Here is a 27,889-nt window from a genome sequence, read left to right as displayed (position 1 = left end):
AAACATTGGCTGAAAGAAGAGGTGAATTTAGATACAATATTTCTTCTTACAATCATTTCACTAGGACAGCAGTAAATTGAATCTAGTCCTTCATCATCTTATTTTCTTTACGGAGAATGAATCATAAGCTCTTGCCCTGAGTTTCTAACGGATATTTTTATCTATAATTTTCTACTGTAAAATGCTGTTAATAATTTAAAGGTTGAAATATTTATCTTTATATTACTGATAAGAATTATCTTCCTGATCCTCTGCAAGAAAAAATTCAAGGAAAATCCTGGCATTTGAGCATTCTTTAAGACAAGAACAAAAACACAAAGATACCTCCATCTAGAGGACATGCTAGGCCTTAATAATGGTGTGCAGAAGTAAGACAGACTCCCCTGAAGTGTCTCATCCCTTACTATGCTGCCTTTTAGACAGTATCACCCCAAACTCCCACTGACTGTGTTAGACAATTCACTAAAGGGCTGTCCTACACTTGGGATCAGAAACTCTGCTGTAAAGGTGATCTCTCATAATGTAGGATCTTTCACTCTCCAGATTCCCACCAACTCAACACCACAGGCATCCCCAGGGACCTGATAACAACTAAAAAATGTTCCCAAACATTCCCCACCTCCAGTGAAGAACCTGTAATAGGCTAGAAGCCTTTCAGGTTCACTCTTATTCTTCTGTAATATTCTCCTCCAAGTCTGACTTAATTCCTTATTGGCTTATAATCCAGTGAATATATTATCCTCAGACTAACCTCCTGAAGCCCATCTCTAAACAAGATGCCCCCCACAGCTCTCTGGTTGCATAAGAGACGATGGGTAAAAAGGGCCTTTAATATCTTTAATTTTAATTAATATTTTATTTTTAGTCTTACAGTATTTTATATTCTTATAAAGGAATCAAGCAATTTTATGTAACAAAAGAATACTATGTTTTAACTGGAAAAGAACATACTTATAGTAAGACAAATGTGTTCTGACCTCAAAGCCATCCTATACCAAGATATCTAAGCAGACACTTTGGTGAATCATTTCTTTTCCTGCCCTGATATTTGCCAAGGCACATTCCTGTCAACATAAATTGGTACCCATTACTTTCCATTGTGAGACTGTCCAACATAAAGCTGTATTACAAATATCATACACTGAAAATCACTATGTGTATATAACATTCTCCGGGTACACACACGTACGCACTCTCGTACCTTTCTAGATGACGAAAGAAACAGTACATCCGCATCTAACTCTCAGTACATTTCAGATACCAAATGCATTTTTTAAACTATATAAATTATAGATACACATTATAGATACACACGCATACATATTTAATTCAACTTTATGTTTCATAAATTCTCCACATCAAAATTCATTTAGCAAATGGAACAAAATCACTGTGATTGATAGAACACAATGTGTTGAGGCCAGGAACTAAAACACGAGGACTTTATTGCCTTTCTAAATATTTTGGAACAAGTACAACCAGCCTATGCATTGTGTTTTCTCGGTGCCTGCCTAATCATTTCTCCTCCAACTTCCGATGAAAAATTCATAAGGGTGAGCATCATGCAGAACACAATGGCCTTGATCAATGTGGTACGGTAGAGAAACACTGAAGACTTGAAATTCAGCGCTGTGAGTCTCCTGCTTCCTCTGCTCATTTTCCTCATTTATATACGTAAATAATAATAATGGCTCGGGCAAGCGTTATGCTAGAAAGATAAGGGAGCCAAAACATTCTTGTTGAAAGAATAAGATGTTAAATTTGAACATGTCCAATAATCCCCCCCAGCATCACTGAAGCTTATACACTGTATTCACTCATATATTATTTCTCAGGTTCTAAGACATGAGTGATGTATTAACGGGCAGGAAAATGTTAACCGTGTGATTGTCGGTTGGGGTTGGGGGTTATCTTCTTTTGATAAGACTTTCTGAGCTCAAAGGTGACATGCAACGGAGCTTTGTGGTTCAAAGAGAGAGTTCAATGATGGTTGTATTAGCTTCTAATTACTTCCTTAGGGTTTAAACAAAGTGATGGATTTTTAAAATTTATTTATTTATTTGTGGGAGCGCGGGTACTGTGCTGGGTCTTCCCTGCCGCGTAGGCTCTTCTCTAGTTGCAGTAAGCAGGGGCTACTCTCTGGCTGTGGTACAAGGCTTCTCACTGCGGTGGCTTAATTGGTTGTGGGCCCCGGGCTCTCGAGCACAGGCGCAACAGCTGTGGTCCAGGGGCTTGGTTGCTCTACGGCATGTGGAACCTTCCTGGACCAGGGATGGAACCTGAGTCTCACGCACTGGCAGGAGGGCGCCTCACCACGGAGCTGCCAGGGAAGCCGCAAAGCGATGATCTGTTTCAGGACCTACAGCATTTCAAACCTCACATGTCCTAGGTTGCTGGGCGCTTTGTTGGGTAGTGTGCCAATGGCTATAGTTCCACTATGAAAATAAGGCCCAAAAGTCGTAGGAAGGCTTCCTAACTACCATCCCCTCTGGTTTCACGGTGATTGACCCATAAAATGCAGGGAGAATAGTTTTATAAATGACAAACTTGTAAATGGCAAACAATCGTTTGCTTATCACTTTCAGTACATCTCACAGACTTTCAGAATGGACTCACACACATCAAAAATCCAATCCTTCTTCAAGAATAACTTACTAAAAAATAAAAACTTGAGCCACTTGTTTCACCCCTCCATCAGTTTCTCCAAATTTCCACCACTCGTGCTGCCACACCAACGCCAGTTTCTAGCTTTTGTCATGATGTCATCTAAGTGTATCAACTCTTTGATTCAAGTGTCTTACGACTTGATTTTTGTAAGTTTTAAGCTTTTAACTGTTCATTCAATTCATTCATATAAATGCCAAAATATCTTCTTTCTGTACTCTTTCATCAGCCATTTGGCCTCTTTTTCATAAAACAAATGTTCAAAATCAGACATGTTATTCTGAAGATTGGGCGCAAGCACAGGTAAGTGGTGTGTGAATGGATTCCATTAGGAAGCCTACTTTTTTGTCTCAGCAACACCTGCCAACATCATCATGAGTAGCAAAACTGACATATTTACCAGGTGACTTCTATATGAAGTAGCATGTCATAAGAAGTTTCCATCATCTATTATCTTCAAAAAACCCATTACCAAGATTAGAAAGATGAGGTTCAGGCAGATAAGTTAGTTGCCTAGGATTTCATAGGTAGCAAAGTCAGGCACAGGAGGAGGGGAAGGCTGAATTTCAGGTATGAGACTAGCAACATCGCTAGTTTTTCTAAAAATGACACTTATTTTTATGATTTGGTCTAAAAGGTAGTCTCCAAATTAAAAGCATCCTTAATTTTACAATGAACAAAATGTGTCTATTTGGGCAGTGGAAATAAACTCAGAATCATCTTTCATATCATTTTAATAAACCCTTTACCCAAAAGGTGTATAAACATTTGAAAATTTCCAAATCTGGGGTGGGTTTGCGTGTGTGTGCATGAGAGAGACAGAGAGAGAAAAAAAGAAACAGAGAGACCTTCCAAATTTGCGATCTGTCTGTCTTAAAAAACGCTTCCACTCCAAAGTCATTCTGAGGATGGAGTGCCTTCCTGTGTTTATTCTTTTTTTTAATATGCATGAAGAAAAATGGTGACTTAAAAATGTGATTCACATGTGACAACTCTACTGACTCATTTTTCTTTCTCAAAGTTCCCTGTGATAGCAAAAGCATTCATTCCTTCAATAGTGCAGACACAATTAATTCCATACATCATGTGTGAGTCCGACTGACAGGACACACCATCTGCAGTGACCACGAAAGGCCTGCTTAGAAGGCTAAGTAATGCAGCCATCAGAGCTCAAGACAAGAAAACATGCTAAGATTCACAGCTACACTTTTAACACACGCATTTTCCTTACCTTACTAATAAAGAAAGTTGTCAAAGTAAGAGGAAATCATCAAAGGCAACTGGCCGGGTCAGAACAAAGGACCGGCAGAAAAGACTGAACCCAGCCCGATTTCTGGATCTGTCTGATGTGGTTTATGGTCTTAGTCAGCAGAAGCTTATGAAATCTAAAAAATATTATTGATGGGCACACATTCCTTTTAAACATTTCAGGAAGCTTTGTGGCTTTTGACAATATTCATAAACTTAAGTAGGGATAAAGAAGCAGCTTTATATTCTACAGAAGCATGGAAGAACGTGGCTGGCAGTGATCATTATGTTATGCCGACAGAATAAACCACTTCTTCAAAACATGGAGATGGAAAATTCTTTCATGAAGGAAATGTATTGTGTTAAAAGCAAAAGAGGATATACTAAATACTAAATTGAATACTAAAAGCATTTGATACACTACTAACCTGACTTATGAAAATATATTTTCAATGATTATTACAAGATAGTCATTTTTTGAGCAAATCTCTTGAGCCATCCTTTACACTCTTAGATTTCAAAGCTACACTTTTTGGTTACACAACACAAAGCTTATCCTGACAATGAAACTAAAAGAAACATAAGCTCCTTGGATACCAGGAGCAAACTCTACCAGGCTACTGGCAATCAATTTAGACGTTGCATGCTTTCAATTCTTGATTTGTAGATGAGGGCAAAAAATATTTATTGCCTTATCATTCTTCCTCTCATCCTTACTTCACCTTCATTGAGTCATTATTAGATCAAATAGTAAATCTTACAAATACTAAGATAAAAGTAATACTCAAGGATTACAACTATTTTTTTATTAAGGGGGAGTCTCTTCAAGCTCTTTTATTAATATTATGAGATATAAATAGGTTAAAACACATTATAACAGTTATGAAGTGAATTCAGTTCAATAGTTTATCACTGCCTAACACTTCAGTTTTATGAATGTTTTCCATTTATTTCCTCCATCTTAAATTAAAAATACTAAATGACTATTGGTAAAATGAATTAAAAGAATCATTTTTAAATATAGTATCGAATGTAGATGAACAAATAAAAGGTGTATTCCATTTTGTAGGCTTCCTTGGTGGCTCAGATAGTAAAGAACCTGTCTGCAATGTTGGAGATCCAGGTTCAATCTCTCGGTGGGGAAGACTCCCTGGAGAAGGGAACGGCTACCCACTCTGATACTTTTGCTTGGAGAATTTCATGGACACAAGCAAGCTATAGTCCATGGGGTTGCAAAGAGTCAGACATGACTACAACTAACACTTTCACTTTCCATTTTAAATACACACAAAGAAATGATGAGTACGTCCATTTTAAAAGTGCCCAACTATCAAGAGGTTTAAAATCATTTCAAATAAAGACTACATTTGTTAATTATTGCTCAGTATAACAAATTATCCCCTAACCTAGTGGCTTAAAACAATAAACATTATTTTTTGGTTTACACAGGTCATGACTTTGGCGGCGGTTTAGTTGTGTGGCTTCAGTCCATCTTTCATGATGTTCAGTCAATACAGTGGCAGAGTTTGCAGTCATCTGAAAGCTTGACTGTGGCTGGAGGACTCACCTCCTAGACAGCTTACTCACATAGACTTGAAGGGTCTCCTTGGTTCATCATGTATGTCTCCACAAAGCTGAGCCAAGACGGCTATGTCTTCAGGAGATGGCTGCTAGCTTTCGCCCAGGACAAGGGATCCAAAAGAGCAAGATGGAAGTTGCAATGGGTTTTATGATCTAGTCTTGGGTCTCAGTCTCTGACAGCAGCATCCTTTTACACAAGTCAGCCCTACTACAAGTGGGATGGAACCCAAGGGCATGAATACAAGGGAGTAAGGATCACTGGGGAACATTTGGAAGTTGGCTACTACAACCACCTATCTTGTAAAATGGTCAAAAATAAAGAACTGTGTGATCTACTCTAGAAGAGTCAACAGTCATTCATCCAAAACATTTCCAGTAGGTGTGATACTCAATGAGAAAAACTGTGAATTGCATCCAAGATAAAGTCATAGAAGGTGTCCTCAAGAAACTCACAAGAATGGGCAAGATAAATGATTATTCAAGAATCATGCTATCAAAAAAAAAAAAGAATCATGCAAATACTAAAATGGATTCTAATACATTTTTCTTGAATTATTCAAAAAATCACTAAACCGGTGAAGAGTTAAAATAATTAGTAATTTAAGTCCATTGGCAGAAGCTTAGGATCATAAAATGTAAAAAATAAAAATAAAGAAGACATACTGAGCTTTTATGCAGAACATCATCCAACCTTCACAGGTAATAAGAGGTCTCTGAAAAGGAGGTGTATGACAGCATAGGGTCTACTTTAATATATGTTTGTGTTTATATTAGAAATAACAGGCTTTGAAGTCAGGAGAACCTTGTTTCCCTGCCCAGTTCTGATATTTACTGGGTCAATTTAGGCAAGCAATAATACTTCTGACAGCAGTTTCCCAATCTTGAAAATTGTCCTACCTACCCCACTGGTTATTATGTGGGTTCCAGAGACCTGTACATGTGTCAGAAACAGCACCAGGTCTTACATATGTTAGGAAGGGGTGTGATTTGTTTTTGAATATTATATTTGTATCACCAGGGCAGCTGACCGTTCATCAAGAATTGCCCAAGGATGATTAGATGCCTATTCTCACACAAATAGGATAGCTAACATGGAAATGAAGGACAGGAAAAAAAATCTGGTAAATAATACTTGCCCTTTGACATTATTTGTAAAGAAGCAAAAGGAAATAGGAAATAGCCAGGCTTTCCTGAGTCTGTGATAAGAAGGAATTCTAAAATTAGGTAAGATTATCATATAGCAATGATATCGTTTTCAAGGAAAATATTAGGTTTTCACTGAGAGTCAATACTTCATTAAAATGGATTAAAAATACTCCACGAAAATTCTAATAGCAAAATACACTTTTATAAGGTATAGAGAGTTGTGACCTAAGAAATACAGGTTGAAAGTAAATGTTACATATTAAAATATTTAAATAATGCATTTGTTTCTGTATCACAGATTATACACTTTTTAAAAGGTAATACTTCTGCTGGAATGCCCTACCCTCTTCTTTACCACACGTCCTTTTGGGTGACCTAGTCCTACAGGGCTCAGCTATATGAGAAAGATTTTTGAGGTTACTAGCACCCCTCCACTCAAGATGAGGCATTGCTCTCCTGACGAGAACAGCATCCTCAGTCATAATGTTGATGCGGATAGTGATAACATCCACCTCAACTAACGTTCTTTAAGCACTTACTACGCACCAATCCAGAGAAGGCAATGGCACCCCACTCCAGTACTCTTGCCTGGAGAATCCAATGGACGGAGGAGCCTGGTGGGCTGCAGTCCATGGGGTCGCTAAGAGTCGGACACGACTGAGTGACTTTGCTTTCACTTTTCAGTTTCATGCATTGGAGAAAGAAATGGTAACCCACTCCAGTGTTCTTGCCTGGAGAATCCCAGGGACGGGGGAGCCTGGTGGCTGCCGTCTATGGGGTCACACAGAGTTGGACACGACTGAAGTGACTTAGCATAGCATAGCATATGCACCAATCACTGCATTAAATGCTTTATACATGGTTTTGTTTAACCTTATGAACAAGTGTGTAAAAACAGGCAGTATCGTAACTATTATTTTGATATGGATTCACTCCTAAAGGAAATCAATCAACCCTGAATATTCATTGGAAGGACTGATGCTGTAGATGAAACTCTAGTTCTTGGCCACCCGACATGAAGAGCTGGCTCACTAGAAAAGACCCTGACGCTGGGAAAGACTGAAGGCAAAAGGAGAAGGGGACAAAGAATTAAATGGTTAGATAGCATCACCAACTCAATGAACATGAATTTGAGCAAACTCTGGGAGATAGTGGAGGATGCTGCAGTCCATGGGATCCCAAAGAGTTGGACTCGACTTAGTGACTGAATAGCAACACAACTATCATTTTACATATGATGAAACTGAGGTACTCACTGGTTAAGATCACACAGCCAGAAATGCTGGAACCACTCTTTGAACTCAGGCAGTCTGACCCTAGGACACAGCCTCTTAACTGCTGAGTGAATACTGCCTCATCTGATTTATTTTAAAATACTCATTATGTAGGACAGTGCCTGGTCCATGTAGGTGCTCAATTTCATTTTTTAAAATATAAATAAGTGATTTAAAAATATAATAGTGATAAATGGAGGAGCCTGGTAGGCTACAGTCCATGGGATTGCTAAGAGTCGGACACGACTGAGCGACTTCACTTTGACTTTTCACTTTCATGCTTTGGAGAAGGAAATGGCAACCCACTCCAGTGTTCTTGCCTGGAGAATCCCAGGGACGGGGGAACCTGGTGGGCTGCCGTCTATGGGGTCGCACAGAGTCAGACACAACTGAAGTGACTTAGCATAGTGATAAATATTTTAAATATTAATTAAAATTTTATTCTATTACGGTCAGACCGAGGACAAAAGGTTACTGGAAAATACAGAATTCTTCCCAAGTGGCTGAGTGGAAAAAGATCATCTTGTCGATGCAGGGCACACCAGAGGTGAGGGTCCAATCCCTGGGTCAGGAAGGTCCCCTGGAGTAGGAAATGGTAACCCACTGCAGTATTCTTGCCTGAAAAATTATAAGGACAGCAGAGTCTGGCGGTCTACAGTGCATGGGGTCACAAAGAATTGGAAAGTGTGCAGCTGAACACGCAAACACACAGAGCCACAGTAAAGGGAGGCACTGGCATTATAAAGGCTATATGTTTAAGAGGCATCCCCATGCAGATGTCCTTTCCCTGCAGATCAGCAGTTCTCAATCAGGGGGGATTTTGCCCTTGGGGAGCATGGGGGGGCCACTGGCTGAAGACAGTTTTGGTTGTCACAACTGAGAGGGCAGTGCTACTGCCATCTAGTGGTTAGAAGCCAGCGATGCTGCAAAACAACCTAACCCAGTGGAAAACCACCCCCACAGCAAAGCCCAGCCTGGCTTCAAACGTCAGCAGTGCTATAGAGCTAGTCTTGAATGTACATTCCCTTCCAAACTCTAATATGCTGATTAATATTTAAGGAATCTCCACTAACCTCCAAATCCCATAATGTCCTAATAATATTCTAAGTAGCCGTAACAAAAAATAATAAAAACAAACCCACAATTTCAAAGGACAAGAGAGAGAGGCCAATCCTTTGGAAAATAATGACTTCTGGGAAGATGAACACTGACGTCCAAGAATCCTAGAACATCAAAAGCAAAGGCTGACACAGTGGCTAAGGCCATGTGCTTCCACTGCAGGGGGCACAGGTTGATCCCTGGTCGGAGAACTGAGATTCTGCATGTCTCACGGCACGACAAAAATAAAAGTCTTCTAATAATAAATGCTGGAGAGGGTGTGGAGGAAAAGGAGCCCTGCTCCACAGTTGGTAGAAATGTAAATCGGTAAAGCCACTGTGGAAAACAGCATGTTGGTTCCTTAAAAAAATAAAAACAGAGTGGTCCCACTCACGGGCATATATCCAGAGAAAAATCTAATTTGAAAAAATACAAGCACCTCAATGTTCATAGCAGCACCATTTACACCAGTCAGTACCTGGAAGCCACTTAAACGCTCATCACAAATGAATGGATGGATAAACAAGGCATGGTGGGGGCTGCGGGCTGTGGAGTGCCGGGCAGGCTGCGTGTATGTGATACTCCATGGGGGTGCCCAGCTGGGGTGCATGACCAAAGGACAATGCTGGGCTGGTCCCTGCTGACAATCTGACCCTGCAAAAGGAAGCGCTCAGCAGCAAGTTGAAAGAACAAAATTTGTTGTGGATAAACCTTCTAACCTGAAGAAGAGGAGGATATATTGGGTGAGCTGAGGAAAGAATATCAAGGAATAAAAAACTCAGAGAAGAGTAAAATCAAGAAATAGCCAACTTGATTTTACATAGTAATGTGTGTGGTATTTGCTGTGCAATGAATCAGTTGATCTTCTTAATGTGGTTTTCATCACTAAAGAATAGATTGTACCAGCTAGTTTTAACAAAAAGGGAAGAAAACAGAAAAATCATTATGAAATACCCTCTGAGGAATGCTCCAAAAAATGTTATTGCTACGAACTGCTGCTGCTAACCCTGGTGAACAATTCAGTGTACCAGATCGCGTCACAGGAAGAGCAGGACTGAAGGAACTACAAGCTGCCAACCCTTCCCGCATTTGGAACTTTGTTGAAATTAATGTTTCTCTAGAATTGCAAAGATTAAGAAGAACTTGAATATCCCACGTAGTTCAGCCCTTGGCTTCAGTACTGAATGACAGCAGTGGCTGCACGGCCTGATTTGCTCCCAGAGGAGTTGATTGGTTAGTGACCCAAGATGAAGCAAACCCATATCAGAGCCGTGGGAAGGCAGTTCTTTCTGGAGTTGGTGCAGAGGAGCAGCTTGCAAGTTATTCTCATCATCATGTCCACTTCCAGACACACAGGTTGGAAAGACTGAATAAGGAAATTGAAATGGAACTGGGTCAAATTTCTTCTAGAAATCTTGGTCGTGATGATCGAGTTATTGGTGATCATGGAAAAGAAGCAAGATTTCCCTTCCTGAATGAAAATACTGTCTCCTTTCTAAATTTCCTACCAGTCTGGGAAAAGGCAAACTTAACTTTATCTCGTGGAATCGGTGAAAAACGAATTTTGCACCTTGCAGCACTGGAACTTGGTCTAACAGATCTCTGGTCTTCTGCCAAAGCAGGCCAGGCAATTTGGATCCAGAATTGCAAAAATAGAAAAGAATAATGAAAAGCCATCTGATAAATGTGGAAGGCTCCAAGTCATCTCCTTAGAAAACCTTTCTATTGAAAACTAGATTAAAATGTAATATTTCAGAGTGTAACAACATTTACTGAATGATGAATTTTTAAAAAGAATAAAATACCCTGCTGCCTTATTGTAAAAAAAAAGGAAAGACAGGGTATATATACATACAATGGAATATTAGCCATAAAAAAGAATGAAATAATGTCATTTGCAGCAACATGGATGGATCCAGAGATAATCATATTAAATGAAGTCAGTCAGAAAGAGAAATCACTTATATGTGCAATCTAAAAAAAAAAAAAAAAAGATACAAATGAACTTACTTGCAAAACAAACAGACCCACAGACAGAGAAAACAAACTTTTGGTAAGAAAAGAGTAAAAATGGGGAAAGGGATAAACTAGGAAGTTGGGGTTAACATATACTCTGTACTAATACATAAAACAGACAAACAAGGACCTACTGTATAATACAGGGAACTATACGCAATATCTTATTTTATAAATATGTATGTTTACGTGTGTGTGTAACTGAATTACTTTGCTGTACACTTGAAATTAACACACTTTAACTATACGTCAATAAAAGTTATACTAAATAAGAAATTTAACATAACAATTTTTGTTTAAAAAGGAATATATAGATAATAGGAAAATAAAAGTAAAGGTTGGTGGGAAGGAGAATTATTCACTAAATACACCTACTTGGTTCAGGCCAAGGGCTGGGCATCTAGAAACATTCCAACACCCTAGATATTTCATTCAAGAAGGGATTGTGTTCTAAAAAGACAAAGTAGCTTTGCTGGGGTCATAGGTTCAATGCAGCAGCAAGGCCCTGACACATAGGTACCTGGTCTAAAGACCCAAGCTCCCCTTTTCCATGATCATAAACTTAACGTTAGATAGGGGTGCCCAACCAGAAGGCCAGGCAGGCCCCCTGGTACCAAACCAACAAACAGCTGCCAGGCAAGCTTGGCTTGTAGTTATATAAATGGCTTCTTGGAGAAGAACCCTGAAATCTCGAATAGACAAAAAGACAACTCCCCAGAGAAGTGACAAAAGCTCAGTGAGCTGTCATACAAAACACAGAAAACAAACGTCAGCATCATATGTGGATTTGTGCTGTGAAAAGGCCATTTATTCTCCACATACTCCTTCCAGCCTCACCCACAACCACTGAGAACAAAGTCCTCTTCTAAGACACGGGCACAAGTGTTGGAAGAACACGGGCTGCCTTGAATACCAAGACTGTCCCTCTGCTCTTCTCTACAAAGTGAGTACCAAGTAAGGGTGAAAGCAAGCAGAGCGGGAAATGAGGCTGCACACTTCACGGACAAAGGATGCCTGGGTCCCTGGAGCACCGCTTTCATGTAAAAAGGCTGTGTACCGGTCCTGGAGGCTAAAGGTTGCTACCACCACCTCCCAGACCTCTCTTTAGGACAGTGTTCCCAAGTGCTCCCAAATGGTGCACCAGTATAATCAATGCCCTTAGACAGAGAAAACACTGGTAAACAGAAATGAATGTTGTTGGGTTCCTCGGTAAACAAAAAACTTAAAACAGTACAGGACTCATGCGTGCATGAAATCCACTCACTGCCCTATTTAGAATTCTGAAAAAAAAGTAGGCAAGTAGCTGGCCAATAAACGAATAAAATCTATTCTGCTTCCAGGGCAATATGAATCTAGAACTCAACGAGATTGCAACTGCTGCTAAAGGAGACTCCTTTCCAGTTGAAGGGGTGGCATTTTGAAAGTGAGAAGAAAGAATTTAGGTCACCAAAAATCTTTATGAAAAATTTAATTATATAAAATAATAAAGCAACATTAAAGAAAAATATTTCCTTGCTCCAAAATCTGTTAGGGTGGCTTCCAAATCCACAAGAAGCAGTGATAGGTTCAGATAAACGCACAGCTTCCCAGGTGGCACCAGTGGTAAAGAACCTGCCTGCCAACTCAGGAGACCTAAGAGATAGGGATTCAGTCCCTGGGTTGGGAAGATCCCCTGGAGCAGGGCAATGGCAACCCACTCCAGTACTCTTGCCTGGAGAATCCCATGGACAGAGGAGCCTGTTGGGCTACAGTCCATGGGGTCGCAAAGAGTCGGACACAACTGAAGTAACTTAGCACGCACGCACGTACGCTACCACCACAGAGCATCTTTTCTATTCTGCTGCTTCCTACCTGTGGCACGGGGAAATTATAGGAATCACAGAGTTATCCAACAGTGAAGCAGGTATTTAAGTTTTACTCTATAAAAACTCAAAGTTATGTATTTTCTTCAAGTGTAGATCACCATTTGAAGGTACCTTCCACATGAATGACTGAAGAGTGATTCTTCCACAACCAAGGTCAAATAAAGACTGTGTTTTCACCAAATTCACATATTTCAAATAATATTGTAATACAAAATATTTTTGCTGCAATTACAGTCCTATAAGTCTGTTCACACTATTTACTATGGGATTATGAACTCATAAGGTCTAGTCTTTTCTGGCAAATAATCTAAAATTTAGTTTTGCTAATAGTTTATTAAGAATTTAAACTAGAAATGTACAATAAAATCATAACATTAATACCATCCAAAATGTCTGAGAAGATGTTTCTAGGGTCATTATCTCCTTAGCTCATTAACAGTACTTACAGAATTAAAAAAGGCAATGAGTAGAAGCAAATATAAATGAAAACCAGCTTCCTGTATCAACAATTTAACAATGAAGAGATGCTTATGTGCTTTTGGATAGAGTACTGTTAATCTGCTTCAGGTTTTTTTTCTACAAAAGGTACACTTGCTAAGCTGTCCTCGATTATTTATTTCTTCTATTTTTATTATAGCACTTTTGCTTCTCATTAAAGTTTGCACTTTTGAAACAAAAATCAAGGCTTTGTAAACTATAGAGAACATGATTCAATTTCTGGTGTGTGTGTGTTATACAAACAGAAAGGATACACAAAAAACTGTTAATGGTGACTGCCTCTGGGAAGGAGAACTGGTAATTCACAGAAAATGTCCTAAAGAATTTTCATTTGAAGCTTTCCCGGTGGCTCAGTGGTAAAGAATCCGCCTGTCAATGCAGGAGACATGGGTTCAATTCCTGATCCTTCAAGACCCCGCATATCATGGAGCAACTAAGCCCCAGGGCCATGACTACCGAGTCCATACCTTGGAGACAATGCTCTGTGATGAGAAACCACTGCAACGAGACGGCCGCATGCCCAACCAGAAAAGCGGCCCCTCTGGCACGAGAGAAAAGCCCTCACGGCGACAAAGACCCAGCACAGCCACAAATAAATAAATAAAATGAGTTTTAAAGAAGAATTTTCCTTTTAACATATTTTATGCAATTTTCTATGTGCACATAGTTCTTTTAAAATTGAGTTTCAACTCTTTCAAAGAGTGTAATATTTAATAGGAGAATAAACAGCTAGTATATATATTTAGCATTTCATCCTTTTGCCCAGTCTCATCAAACTCAACCAAAATTATAATTATTTTTTCCCCAGAAAAGAGAGGCATACAAATCTAGGCATTGCCACTAATATCCTCCAACTCAAAGAAAAAGCTTTCTGACAGGAGGAAAAGATAAACAAAAATGGAACATTAAAAGAAATGGAAAATTAGAAAACAAAATTGCCCTGTCAGGAGAGAGATTTCACTGGGAAGCATTGCCCTGCAGGGTGCCCTGGTTAAAGTGTTTTTATTTTCACTCTCTGATGTGGGTTATTAGGTACAAGACTAAACTGTTCTCATACTAACATTTAAAATGAAAAACTATTATTACAGTCATCAAAATTAGCAAACATGAATATTCCTGTTAAGCAGAGCGAGGGAATATTTTTTAAACAAGACTTTTCAGAATTACTTGAAAACTGGGCATCCTCCATTCTCAAGGGTTTCATTTTCACTTCCCTCTTAGTCTAGTTTCTTGTCTATTTTACTTCTAAAAGTGTACAGATCACACACATCTTGGGTCAGATACGCTTCGGCTCCTAAAACAGCCCACTTTCCAAATAAGAAGGCAGAAAAGAGGCACTTTACGTCTGAGTCCACAGAGACCGCATTCCCATTCTCAGGTCCTTCACAGAACTCGACTCTTGTAGTACTGTCTACAGGTAGGAAGCCTTACAGTTCCAAGCACAAATGAGACATTCTTTGAAATTTTCTTCTGAATCTCAATAAATGAAGCCTGACTGATTCCAGCAAGACTTTTAGGATGAGATCTCAACTACAGAAGCTACTGAGGCATCACCAGTTCCGTCCACGACCAGCACAACTCTTTCAACGTCCTTGACTGTCTCCAGTCCACAGGGATTTCTCCCACGCCACACTGCATGCTACAGAAAACATAGCCAGAATGTTCAAGGAGAAGACTGATAAGACATGACAAATGCATAGATAAGGAGAATGAAATGGAGAATTCCCAGTTCACTCTGGAATGTGACTGGGAAAATGCTACCACCAGCCTGGATAAATCAAGACAGAGACGTAGAAAAGAGCTTTACTAGAGACAAGAGGCTAAGACCCCGGCTGCATAGCATGCTGAGCCTCAGCCATGCCAAAAGATTCATGGGGTCGCAAAGAGTCGGACACGACTGAGCGACTGAACTGAACTGAATCTTATTAGTATCTTGTTATGGCCCAACTCCACATCTAAAACAAAGCAAATGTTTTGCATATAGGCTCTAACAGTCTGCTTAAATTACATGGAAAGCATAATACTGTCTCAACTGACACTTGTGATTAATTCTAATAAGAACTTGCTTTAGAAAGTTTTTGGCAGAACGTTTGAAACTGACAATTCACAAAGACAAGGATTTCACTGCTTATGACAACAAATATGGAAACAATAATGATACTGTACCATCTCTCCTCATTTCCCTGCATCTGTTTAAGAAGGATGTTTGAATAACACTATAGCATGTCCATATCTTGACATTTTTATGAATTTTATGGAAGTAAGATAAATACAGTGATACACCCATAAAACTTCTTCCTTTATAATCTAGTTGTTTGAAAGTCATTAGAAACCTGGCATCAGAAAGCAGAAAAAATAATTTCAAGTGGTTCTATTCCCTTTGAAAGCCTTTTAACAGTCTTCTTTCTTACTGAATCTTTTTCTTTGCATGGCAATATTTAAATTTTAATCTGAGTTTCTCAAGGGAAAAAAGCTAGGCAAACACTTTCACATCGCTGTAATCCAATTACCTGTGTCCAAATTACTATGAAATAGAACATTTGAACCAATTCTCACAAGCATTTACTCAGCACCAATTATTTACTACACAACTCTCAAAATGCTGAGGTTAATTCCAGAAAAGGACAGGACCAAATTCTTGCTCTCAGGATGTTTACGCTCTATTTAGGGAGACAATATATGTGGATGAAAACAGATATTTTTTTCCAGAAAACAGATGTTAATTCCAGAAAAGGACAGGACAAAATTCTTGCTCTGAGGATGTTTACACTCTATTTAGGGAGACAATATATGTGGAAGAAAACAGTTAAATGATATTTCAGAGCAGTAAGGGGAGTAAGAGAAGGACGGACTAGATAATAGGATTTGTATGGGGTTGAAAGAGAAGAAAGGAGAACTGCCATGGAGGTGAATACTTGATAAACACACATCCTACAAGTTGATGACTTAAGTTTTATATGCAGCACCAACCCCACAATATTGGTTTGGCTTCCTGGCTCCCCTCCTGGCTATTCCTCCCCCATCCTTTAGACACCTTATGCACTCGTGATGTATATTCTTTCAAAATGGAAATGCTCACACAAAATCAAGTTTGTAAGAAGTCTGAGATCCCTGGGATGGTTCTTGGCAAAACTATGCATCTGCCAAGTTTGTTTCCCTCCCTTTTCCCTTTCCGATGTGTGTTTCCCTTACCTAGTCATTCAGTCATTTCCCTAGTGTCAAAAGGAAAATACATCCCTTGCTGAAGGCTAAAACTCCTCTCAGAGTTAGGAGGGTAGGTTGGTGGAGATGGGGGTGGTAGAAGATTTCTCCTAAATTGCATCATGAATGCAAGTATACACTACAACTTTTGCTAAACTGAGTCTTAGGTTTTAGTTAATTGTGTGCTGCCGGAATCATTACTAATAGATTCAAAACACATGTTTACACACGTGTGCGCCACTGTTTTTGAACTATGATAGACTGAGATAATTCAGACTTAAAAAAACTTTTTCAATGTCCTCAGTTCACTACACTTCATTAAATACAATGCCACAAAAGTTTTGGAATTCCATTCATTAGCCGTAGTAAATATTTTTTATAGCATCCTTGCATTCATTTGTCTCCTGACTCCAATCCTCTCTTGGCAGACTATAATCCCAGCAAAGTCAGTCTGTAGATTCTATGCCTGACCACAGTCACAGGTTTAAGAACGGCATGTGACTTACAAGAATCCAATTTCTTGGAGTGAGCTCAGGACTCTTTCCAGCAGTGTGGAACACAAATGCTATTCCCTGCCCTAAATCCGTGGAGATACACGTTGCAGCCTGAGGGAAGCATAAGGGTGATGCTTTGACCCGGAGATGGAAAGGGCCAAACAAACTGCAGAGAGACGTGATGAGAGTCTTGATTGAAATCGACCTAAATTATTAAGTCAGATTCCTTCATTGTTCAAGGCATTTTTAGCAGGCTTTCCCTTAACCTGCAACCAAACACATAATAACTCATGAACTGAGCAAATATATATTGAGCACATGCCATGCGCTAAGTTCTAGAAGTGCAGCAAAGAGACATAAATTCTTCCCTGAAGTCGCGAACATTCTAGCAGAAAAATTGAAAAAAATAAAACAACACAACCAAACTAATATAGTGTGATAATGAATTAAGAAGGTAAACAGAACAATACAGTGTGATAATAAATTAGGAAGGTAAAGAGAACAAGAGAAAGTTATGAAGAGGGGGACGTAATCCAGCACTGTTTAAAAAAAATGACTTAAAAATTAACATAAAGACTGAACTACCTCATTATCTTATACACAGTATAACAGTATCAACCAGTTAGCAGCATGGCTACTCCCTATGCATTCAATATGAAATGCCCGTGGTTGAAATGCCAAATACTAATACTCTCACCCAGCACTGAGCCCCTTGAAATCACCAAATCATTCCTGAAATAAATTGTCATTTACTGTGTGGCATAACAAAGACATTCCAGTGAATAAAATGCAAAGTATTAACTCCTAGACCACTATCAAGTAACTTATTTTACCTGAGGGGTTTTTCAGAAGGAATCTCTGAAGACCTGAATTCAACAAATTCAGTGAGGCAGTTTCAAAAAACCACAGTGGTAAAACAGTAGCTGGATGTTAAAATATACTCCTCTACCAGTAAAATGTTTCCCATGGAATCATATGCAATAAAAGATAAGAAAGAAAGTTACAGAGTATAAAGAACTGAAGGCAAATGCTGGTTATTGACACTCTTGAGAGTGAACATTGTTACTATAATCAGAGATGCAGGAAGTATGATTATGCCATGCAGTTACCTCTGATATCTTTAATCTCAGAGGAAAAAATGAACATGTTAAGGAAGGCCCAATACAAACCACTGTGCCAAAATAAAGAACTGATATCTTCACTCTTCTTACTGGGATATGTACAAATAAAACCAGACAGCGTGGTTTGGAGTTTTGTTTCCTTTACTTTTCATCACTGAGGAAGGAATATAGTAAGAGTCAACTGATTAATTGAATCTTCTAATGTAATAGGAAAGTGGGCAAGAAAATGAATGAAGTAGTGAAAGTGTTAGTCATTCAGTCGTGTCTGACTCTTTTCAACCCCTTGGATTGCAACCTGCAAGGCTCTCCTGTCTGTGGAATCCTCTAGGCAAGAACACTGGAGTGGGTGTGTGTGCCAACCTGCTTCAGTCGTGTCCGACTCTGTGCGACCCTACGAACTATAACCCACCAGGCTCCTCTGTCCACAGGATTCTCCAGGCAAGAACACTGGAGCGGGCCACCATGCTCTTCTCCAGCCATTCCCTTTGAGGGTAAGTGCTATCAACTTTACTTCATAACTACCTTGTTTGCATAATTACTCCCATTTTACAAAAGAGGAAATTGAGACTCTCAAAGCTTAAATGACTTGACTGAACAAATGCTTGTAAGGTATTTTGATAAACTTGATTCCAATTTATCTCATAATCATCTTCTTTAGAGTTGCTGTAGCTAACAGGCATTTCTATAGCATAGGAAACTGAGCTGCTTTTGAAATGATCCATCATTAATGCAGCCCCTTCTCTCTTGTTCCCTAAATATTGAGTCCTCAGTTCATCTTTCATAATATAAGCTATCAGTCAGTCCATCAGTTCTGTTGCTCAGTTGTGTCTGACTCTTTGCAACCCCATGAATCGAAGCACGCCAGGCCTCACTGTCCATCACCAACTCCCAGAGTTCACCCAAACTCATGTCCATCGAGTTGGTGATGCCATCCAGCCATCTCATCCTCTGTCATCTCCTTCTCCTCCTGCCCCCAATCCCTCCCAGCATCAGAGTCTTTTCCAATGAGTCAACACTTCGCATGAGGTGGCCAAAGTATTGGAGTTTCAGCTTCAACATCAGTCCTTCCAATGAACACCCAGGACTGATCTCCTTTAGGATGGACTGGTTGGATCTCCTTGCAGGCCAAGGGACTCTCAAGAGTCTTCTCCAACACCACAGTTCAAAAGCATCAATTCTTCGGCTTTATTAAAAAAACCAGGCTCTTAACAAATACTGAATAAAGAAGGGCAACATAAGATCAACTCATACAGCAAACAACCATTCTACAGTATCCCATTTACTTTTTTTTTTTTTTTTAAGCACACCATCTAAAATAGTTAAGTCTTTATTTAGAATTTAAAGGAACAAGGTTTATTTCTATACATAGTGAAGTGTTAATACAAGAGTCCAATTTTGTGAGAAATGGTGAATAAATCCTCTTAATAAGCTATCTAAACATCCCCAAGATATTTGGAATTTTACCAACTATAAACAAAGTTTATACCTTATATACAAAGCTTAAACCCAACTAAATAAGGGCAAAAGACACAGAAATGAACCAATGACTATATCAGCACAAACTATACAGCCTAGTAGACACTCCAAAGGAAGAAAATCTCATCAAAGAAAAAGCAATGCAATCCAATCCTCACTTTGCATCTCACCCACATTCTAGCCAACTATTTTCCCAAAATGTGTCCCCACCCTCGAAAGCCACTTAAGAATAAATGTATGGTTCTTAGAGAATATTTATCTGGGGCTACACTTAGCAGGCATTGTAGATTCTTTACCAACGACTCTGTTCACAGTTTTATTAAGGTATCAGTATGTCTGGCTTAAGTGTTCATCTTTATGAGAATGCTAATCCTCTTCTAATTCTTGATTCATTTCCTCTCTTATTCTTCTCTTGCACCCATCCTTTTGTACTAGATAAAAACCTACCCACTACGCATGATGAGTGGTTTCCGACTCCACCTGGGCAATCGGTGCTGTTCTACACTCATCACGTTTGCCCTCAGTGAGCTCCTTGTCATGTCTGCAACTGCAGACATCGTGAAAGTGAAAGTGAAGTCGCTCAGTCGTGTCCGACTCTTTGCGACCCCACGGACTGTAGCCTACCAGGCTCCTCTGTCCATGGGGATTCTCCAGGCAAGAGTACTGGAGTGGGTTGCCATTATACATAGTTGATAAACCAGCTTTTCTTTTTTTTTAAATATTTACTATTTAGTTGCAGCATGTGAGATCTTGTTCCTAGCCAGGGATCAAAACGCCCCCTGCATTGGGAGCACAGACTCTTCATCACTAGACCACCAGGGAAGTCCTGAAAAACCAGCTTTCTAATTCATAGAGAAAATATCAAACAGGGACTCTACCAACATGTCTCCTCAAATGTAATCTCTAAAGTTATCCAATACAGAATACTTTCTTATGCCATTTGCTCCTATCTTTCTTATGAAGGATTTCCTCCATACACTAGACTTCTCGCTCCTATGCTTCAAGCAAATTCCTTAATATTGGCTACTTCTTCCGAGATTATAAACACATTTAAAACTTCCATGTAAAAGGAAGGAAGAGAGGGAGAAAATAAGGAGGAAGGAGGGCAGAAGGAAGAATATAACTCATTAGAGATCTGTCTTCCATTCAAGGTTCTATCCTGCTTCCCTTTCCCTTCATCACAATCATGTATCCAGCTTCTGCTCATCAGCAAGAAGTTTTTGAAAGCATCACAGTCTACATTTTCTGTCTTTATTTGCTCAATTTTTGTTAATGAACAGTCCAATGGGCATTACTTAGCAAGTTATGACCCTTCAGCTTCTACTAATACCAATGTACTAAAATGTCTTTTGGGCTTCCCTTGTGGCTCAGTTGGTAAAGAACCCACCTGCAATGCAGGAGACCTGGGTTTGATCCCTGGGTTGGAAGATCCCCTGGAGAAGGGAAAGGCTACCCACTCCAGTATTCTGGCCTGGAATTCTTTTGCTGAAATCACCAAAGAGTTCATTAATGTCAGTTAATATCATTAATGTTCATTCTCAGCTCACTTGATCTCTCTTCAGCACTTGCTATTTCTAAATATGCACTCTGTCGTGGCTTCCACACACCATTGAGCATGGACTGATACGCTTACAGGTGAACCTAAGGGCCACAATCCCATGAGTCAGTTCTAAAGTCTGTTGCCTTAATATCCAACACGGTTCAGCATCAGAAGGTCCAGGATGCCCATAGCTTTGTTTCTACTCTTTCCTTAAGGACAATAAGGTAGGAGATAAATGCTGTTTGTTGCAAGGAATTGAGAGAGATAATATTATTCAATTGTCTGAACTGAGGGCTAAGTGTTTCAAAATTTCTTAGACTTCCCTCTTGCACTGGTCTTTGCTTTGCGTGCTTAGACTGAACAGTAGACTGTGTCTGAAGAACAGTAGTCTTCAAACAAGACTGAGGCCTTGTTTGATGGTCACTGTGACTGTGTTCAAGGAATTTGGAAATTGTTTTCTGATAGACAGGAGGCTGCAAAGTGGAATCACTTTGAAGGACATGGTGATATATGCAAGGATGTTACAGACTGCTGCTACAGGAGCAGTGGATTGGGGTACACAACTTCAAAAGAGAACCCTAATGTCAATCTTCCCCATCACTAACATTTCTGACTGCTTTCTGTTCTTCTCTCTAATCCATTCCCTCCAACGTTGCTGTCCTTTAGATTCTGCTATTAATCTTCACTATTAATGCCCTCCTCAGTCCATCTGAAACAGCAGCAAATTTCTGATGACTCAAATTTATCTCTCTCATGACCAAAATCCTTATTACAAACTACCTATCAGACAGTCTCACAGACACTTAAAATTTTAAATATCCAAAACAAAACTCATTATCTCCCCATGTATTCCTAAATTTGTCCCACCTCCTTCATCTCAGATCTCTATTAATGTGGTCATAAAACATTCTAGAGCTGAACTACTAATTATACCTCAGAATTCACTTTCTCTCCTTTCCTTTAACAACAGAACATCCAAGTTTTAGCTGGATACATGGGCATCCAGAATAAAGACTATAATCCCCAGCCTTCATTACTATTACAAATGGCTATGTGACTAAGTGGTAGCCAGTAAAATGTGAGCAGACTTCCTGACCACGCTTCTTTCTGTCTTCTAGACTGGGAAAGAGATTTCTTCAAACATATGAATGAGGGTATCAGCCTAAGGGAAGGCAGAGCAACAAGAAAAAAATATATACCTGAATTGGTAATACCACAGATTCCCATATCATCACTAGACTGTTGTGCTTGGATGATTTCATTGAAAGAGAAATTAATTTCTGCTATTTTTTAATAACTGACAATTTTAAATTATACACATGTTAGGTATATGACTTGATGATTGGATATATGTATGTATTGTGAAATAATCACTACAGTCAAGCTAATTATCATAGCCATCACCTCACAAGTACCTTTTTCTTCTTTTTTTAACGTAGTAACACTTAAGATCTATACTTTCAACAAAGTTCAAGCATAAAATCTTATTAACTATAGCTGCACTGCTGTCATAAATTCATCCTGCACAACTGAAACTTTGTACTCCTTGACCAACATCCCGCATTCCACCTGCTTACTGTATTTGTTCAACTATTCTAGACTCTGGATATAGTTGAGATAATACAGTGTTTGTTTTTCTGCATCTGGCTTATTTTATTTAGCATTATGTCTCTTAGACTATTCTAGACTCTGGATATAGTTGAGATAATACAGTATTTGTTTTTCTGCATCTGGCTTATTTTATTTAGCATTATGTCTCTTAGGTTCAAACCATGTTGTCACAAATGGCAGGATTTCTTTCTTTCTTAAAGTTTACTAATATCCCATGTGAATAAATATATAAATATCACATTTCACCTATCAACTTCTGCTTTATTTAAACAAGTGTTGTTAAACTGGATTTGGTACAGAGGACAACCAGGATTCTAAATACTACACAGCATATCTCAAGCTATAAACTTCATAGGTATGTCTCATCAATATATCTCATCTCCTACGTTTACTCATTTAACAAATCTTATTTATTCTGATAAAAAAAAAGTCTCAAGTTCAAAATAGTATGGCTCTGGCACAAAAACACATAGATCACTGGAACAGAAATAAACCCACACACTTATGGTTGATTAGTCTATGACAAAGGAGGCAAGAACATACAATGGAGAAAAGACTATCTTCAATAAGTGGTGCTGAGAAAACTGGATAGCTACTTATACAACAATGAGATTAGAACATTCTTTAACAGCATATACAAAAATAAACTCAAAATGGATAAAAGACCTACATGTAAGACCAGAAACCATAAAATTCCTAGAGGAAAAGAAAACATTCTTTGACTTAAATTGAAGCAACACTTCCTGGATCTATCTTCTAAAGCAAAGGAAATAATAGCAAAAATAAACAAATGGGACCTAATAAAGTGAAAAGCAACTGCAGAGCAAAGGAAACCACTGACAAAACCAAAAGACAACGTACTGAATGGGAGAAAATATTTGCAAATGTACTGACCAATATTGGCTTAATATCCACCATATATAAACAGTGGATAAAACTCAATATCAAAAAAACCCAAACAACACAATTTTTAAAATGGGCAGAAGGACTGAATAGACATTTTCCAATGAGCAAATGAGCTTCCCTGATAGCTCAGTTGGTAAAGAATCTGCCTGCAATGCAGGAGACCCTGGTTCAATTCCTGGGTTGGGAAGATCCCCTGGAGAAGGGAAAGGTTACCCACTCCAGTTTTGCTGGGCTTCCCTCATGGCTCAGCTGGTAAAGAATCTGCCTGCAATGCAGGACACCTGGGTTTGATCCCTGGGTTGGGAGGATCCCCTGGAGAAGGGAAAGGCTACCCACTCCAGTATTCTGGCCTGGAGAATTCCATGGACTGTATAGAGTCCATGGAGTGACAAAGAGTCAGACAAGACTGAGCAACTTTCACTTCAGTGAGCAAAGGCAGATGACCAACAGGCACATGAGAAGATGCTCAAAATCATTACCATCAGGGAAATGCAAATCAAAGCCACAATGAAAGATCACCTTACACCTTGGAGAAATGGCTACCAGCAAAATGAAAACAAGTAAAAAGTGTTGCATTGGTGAGGAAGTGGAAAAAAAGGAACCGTGGTACATGGTTGGTGGGAATGTAAACTGGTATAGCCATTGTGGAGAACAATATGGAGGTTTCTCAAAAAAGTAAAAATAGAACTACCAAATGGGCTCAGCGATTGCACCTGGAGATATGGATCCAAATGAACCAAAAACACTAATTCAAAAAAACATACATGTACCGCAAGGATCATAGCAGCATTATTTACAAATGCCAAGATATGGACACAACCTAATTGTCTGTCCATCAACAGTTGAATGAGTAAAGAGGACACAGTATATATTCAATGGAATAATACTCTGCCATAAAAAGAATGAAATGTTTCCATTTTCAGCAACATGGAGAGACTTGGAGGGCATTATGAAATATGTAAGACAAAAAAGACAAATACTACATAATATCACTTACAGGTGGAATCTTAAAAACACAACTGGTGAATATAACAAAAAAGAAACAGACTTACAGATGTAGAGAGTAAACTAGTAGTAACCAGCTGGGAGAAAGGAGGGGGAGGGGACAATATAGGGATAGGAGAATAAGAGGCAAAATAAGCCACAAGGATATATCGTACAATGTGGGGAATACAGCCAATATTTTATAATAACTAAAGTGGAGTATAAACTGTAACAATTGTGCACTACATTGCACACCTGTAACATATAATCTTATACATCAAATATACTTAAATTTTAAAAATCTAAAAGAAAAGTTTTTAAAAATCTCCAATTCTCTTCCCCAAGTGCAGGGACACCGTTAGTTCTAGCTGCCAAAACCTTTAGCTTAGAATTTTCTAAGTCTCATATTTGATGCTTCTTTCTATTCTTCAACAGCCTACAGCACAATCTTTCTATCAAATAAACCCTCTGCTATCAGTCTTCAGCAGCAAATCTTCTGAAGGTTCCCAGTATCTACCAAATATAGTTCCAATCTCTTAGTTTTGTATACCCAGATCTTTGAAATCTTTCTCGCTTCCTATCACCCTCACTATATACCACCTGCTCCTGTCACACAGAAGTTCCCTTTATTTCTGAAATGACCTCAGCTTTCTTAAGACCCTAGGCCTTTGTTTTTGAAGTCTCTTTGATTAAAATATCCCCTTTCCTCTCCTTGGTCATGAAAACATCTACATGAAAAAAACACTTAAGTCCCAGTATAAATGTGATATCATCAATAAAGATGCTTAGAAATCTTCCCTTAGAAATCACTGTTCTGTTATCTGTGTCCTATTTATATGATTTTGCTCATATTTTTGTAACTACAGTTATAAATCGTACTTTAATGTATCTATTTGCACATCTGACTCACTCTAAGATTTCCAAAGGATAGAAATCATTTTATTGTTTATCTTTGTATCTCTATCACCCTGGTATGTAAACGGTAGTAAATATTTTTTGAATGACTACACAAAAGCTCCAAAAGTTTAAGCATATCTACAAAGACTGATTTAAGGAATGTAAGGAAGCATCCTACCTGTATTAAGATATACAATGGTGACCGTTCTCCCTTATAGTCAGCCTAGTCTCCGCCCCTATCAAGTCACTCTTTTTGGTTACAAAAAGAAAAGTATTAGTTGACATAGTAGCTTAGGAATTGTAAAGTGCATGAGACTTGAAGTCACAGTGGCTGGTTTCAAATCCTAACCCTGCCACCTACCAGTTGTACAACCCTAGGCATGCTACTTACCCTCTGGGCTTCAGTTTTCTCATCTGAAATGAGGAATTATTCTCACCTAATTCAGTGTTTGTGAGGATACTATAACTTCTATGCAGAGTACATCATGAGAAATGCTGGACTGGATGAAGCACAAGTTGGAAGGGTGAAATATCAATAACCTCAGATATGCAGATGACACCACCCTTATGGTAGAAAGTGAAGAACTAAAGAGCCTCTTGATGAAAGTGAAAGAGGAGAGTGAAAAAATTGGCTTAAAACTCAACATTCAGAAAACTAAGATCATGGCATCCAGTCCCATAACTTCACGGCAAATAGATGGGGAAACAATGGAAACAGTGGGAGACTTTATTTTTGGGGGGTTCCAAAATCACTGCAGATGGTGACTACAGCCATGAAATTAAATGATGCTTGCCCCTTGGAAGAAAAGCTATGACCAACCTGCTGCTACTGCTGCTAAGTCGCTTCAGTCGTGTCCGACTCTGTGCGACCCCATAGATGGCAGCTCACCAGGCCCCCCTGTCCCTGGGATTCTCCAGGCAAGAACACTGGAGTGCATTGCCATTTCCTTCTCCAATGCATGAAAGTGAAAAGTGAAAGTGAAGTCACTCAGTTGTGTCTGACTCTTAGCGACCCCATGGACTGCAGCCCACCAGGCTCCTCCGTCCATGGGATTTTCCAGGCAAGAGTACTGGAGTGGGGTGCCATTGCCTCCTAGGCAGCACATTAAAAAGTAGAGACATTACTTCCCTAACAAAAGTCCGTTTAATCAAAGCTATGATTTTTCCGGTAGTCATGTATGGACGTGAGAGGTGGATTATAAAGAAAGCTGAGCACCAAAGAATTGATGCTTTTGAACTGTGGTGTTGGAGAAAACACTTGAAAGTCACTTGGACTGCAAGGAGATCCAACCAGTCCATCCTAAAGGAAATCATTCCTGAATATTCATTGGAAGGACTGATGCTGAAGCTGAAACTCTGATACTTTGGCCACCTGATGCAAAGAACTGACTCATCTGAAAAGACTCTGATGCTGGGAAATATTGAAGGCAGGAGAAGGGGACGACTGAGGATGAGATGGCTGATGGCATCACCGACTCAATGGACATGAGTTTGAGTAAACTCCAGGAGTTTAATAACACTATTATGTTGAAAGAAATAAGAAAGCCTGAGGAACATACAGGGAAGCCTGGCGTGCTGCAGTCCATGGGGTCGCAAAGAGTCAGACCTGACTGAGTGACTGAACTGAACTGAGGATGTTATAAGTTTGATTATATAATGAGTTGTAAAAATATAAAAAGTGTAAATGAATTGGATATGTAATGTTTCCATACACAACACTTAAAACAGCAACTGCCACACACTAAGCATTATAGAAAAGTTAGCTGTTCTTATAATTTCAAAATAAAGTGTTACAAGGAAGGCTAAGGAGAGTACTGGGAGATGCCAGTGAACAGTAGGGGTGACTCCTTGTTATCTTTTCTCATTATTATCAGGTAGGGATACATTTCTAAAACTGGCTAATTATTGTATAAATAATTAAAGTTCAAAGGTTACAGGATGCCTGAAAGAAGACTGCCACTTTAAGGCCCAGCACATGAAAAGATACCTGTAGAGAAATCTGCAAAGATACTGGAAGCCAGAGTCCACTGTCTCCTGGACTGGTCCTACACTGGACCTTTATTCCTACCCAATGGTCATCCATCACCACTTGACCTGGCATGATTCCTACTGAAACCTCAGAGACTGAGTATGAAGCCTGGACAAGACTTCATGGTGGAAAGATGGGTTAGAGAGAACAGACCATCAGGAGGGCATAGGAACCAGTAAACGTAAGTAAAAAAGAGAGCTAAGATGTACTGGTCAGTAACAAATCACAGACACAGACGCA

General features: G+C 39.2%; 1 protein-coding gene and 1 pseudogene across 4 annotated transcripts in view; one reads left to right on the top strand and one right to left on the bottom strand.

Moving 5' to 3' along the window:
- The window catches only part of NAV3 (neuron navigator 3), an 893,860-nt gene that overhangs the window by 558,041 nt on the left and 307,930 nt on the right, over nt 1–27,889 (bottom strand). The gene's annotated exons all lie outside the window — the stretch shown is intronic.
- Nucleotides 9,597–9,816, top strand: LOC139182946 (ASNSD1 upstream open reading frame protein-like; annotated as a pseudogene).

Source organism: Bos indicus, chromosome 5 (assembly GCF_029378745.1).
Source record: "Bos indicus isolate NIAB-ARS_2022 breed Sahiwal x Tharparkar chromosome 5, NIAB-ARS_B.indTharparkar_mat_pri_1.0, whole genome shotgun sequence".
NCBI classification, from domain to species: domain Eukaryota; kingdom Metazoa; phylum Chordata; class Mammalia; order Artiodactyla; family Bovidae; genus Bos; species Bos indicus.
Note: the sequence above shows the minus strand (reverse complement) of the source record. Positions and strands in the feature narration are given on the sequence as shown.